Raw genomic sequence first — 1,790 nt, 5'->3', positions numbered from 1 at the left:
ATAATTCATTGGTTATAATTCATGCAGAGTAGCCCTCTTTCAAGTAACAAACCAGAGTTTGTAACCTGAAGAGTACCAGAAAAGAAGGATTACAGAAAAAAAAAACCCACATTAATCTGGATTAGATCCTAGGAATCCCGAATATGACCTACTCTTCAACCCAGGGAAGCTCTCAGCCCAAAGGAAGCCTTTTTGCTCATGTAGTGCCAGGTAAGACAAAAAATCACTCCACTATCCCATATCAGAACAAAATGAAGAACAAGATACTGCAACATTGTAGCTGGCTAATCCAAATGACTTCTAGGGTCTTCCTGTCTATGACATTCTATACACATGCAACTTGGGCTTTAAAATGACTGTATTCCTCACAGTGAACAGCATTCAGTCTGATTCTCAGCAGTAGATGAGAGCCTCAGACTTATGGGGAAGAGGACATATATCAGGTGTCAGTGAGCAAGAAAGTTGCATATTTTGACTTTACCCTATGGCACAGCTACTGACTTTTATGGTTCCATTCATTAGGGAAATCAGGTGCTCTGAAGGCCATTTATGGTAGTGTTGACAACTACTACTATTGATCCTTATTTCAAGAGGCCCAGATTCCAGTAGATTCTTATAGCCCACTAACAAAGGAAATCTTTGGTGTTCCCCATAGTATTTTCAATCTAGCAGAACTGGAACTCAGCTTTGGTGGCCAACTCTGGCTTTTAGTGTTAAAGCTATCCAGAATAATCATTAACTGACAGTTGCTATGACCAGTTAAGGTTCTGAGGAGCTCCAGTTCCCTGAAGTATAAAGATTGTTTCATTGTCTATATTAGTTCCTTTTGATACAGATCCAAAGGCATGGTCTGCAGTGAAGTTTGGGATCAAGTTTAGAAAGCTCACAGGGCTTCTTTTTGGGTGTGTTTCTCAGGAAGCTGTTTATGTGAAAAGATCTATCAAGACTCAAATCTGACCTTTTTCGCCTTGGGGGTGGGCAGTAAAAGAGGGTCAGTAGCAGGGAATAGTATAAATATAAAATGATAAAGCATGTAAACAGACAAATGTAAGCACTGCTGATGAAAGTGAAAATTAGGCAAACTCCCTTCCTCCACATGCCACTCAGGGTTTTCATGGACACAGATTTGCTGACGATAGTGCCTTTGTGGCTCCAATTTCTTAGTATTTCTGCTGACGCACACACAACCTCCTAGTTTCAGGAAATGAAGACATCTTTTTTTTTTCTTTCAGTTCTGTGCCAAGCAGGAGGTTTCACCCTACTTAAAAAGCTAATTTCAGATACAAGATGGATGGTAAACTACACTATTGATTTATTTGGCTCTCATTTGCAGAAGACCACAGAGGGAGAAAAAAGCAAAGAGTGCATCTGTGGTATATGAGAAACAGTGGTACTGTTCGGGAGTGAAGATGTAAGAAAAAATATCTCCTTAATCCTGTTTTGCTCTCCTCACCACAATAGTACCCTTTGGGCTAACAGGTAATTTTATAATCCCAGAGGAATGTGTCTGAAAATCAAGATCCTGATCTCCTCCGAAACACAAGCCATACATCAGAGCTAATTCCTGGTTAAGATGTTAACCAAAATTTAGTTTTTTCTCTAAAAAGTCTATTTGGGAGAGGTTTTAAAGTGAGTGTAGATTCAATATTCAACATAACAACCATAAATATAACATAAAATTATGCTACCTTTCAGCTAGATTTGGAGGCCACTAGCTATAGACTTGGATTTCCAAGTCCCCATAACTATTCTAAGTAATGTTCCTGGGCTTCTCAGAAATGAAAGGGAAA

The sequence above is a fragment of the Lipotes vexillifer genome, unplaced genomic scaffold, assembly GCF_000442215.2.
Source record: "Lipotes vexillifer unplaced genomic scaffold, Lipotes_vexillifer_v1.1 scaffold2102, whole genome shotgun sequence".
In the NCBI taxonomy this organism is placed as follows: domain Eukaryota; kingdom Metazoa; phylum Chordata; class Mammalia; order Artiodactyla; family Lipotidae; genus Lipotes; species Lipotes vexillifer.
Note: the sequence above shows the minus strand (reverse complement) of the source record.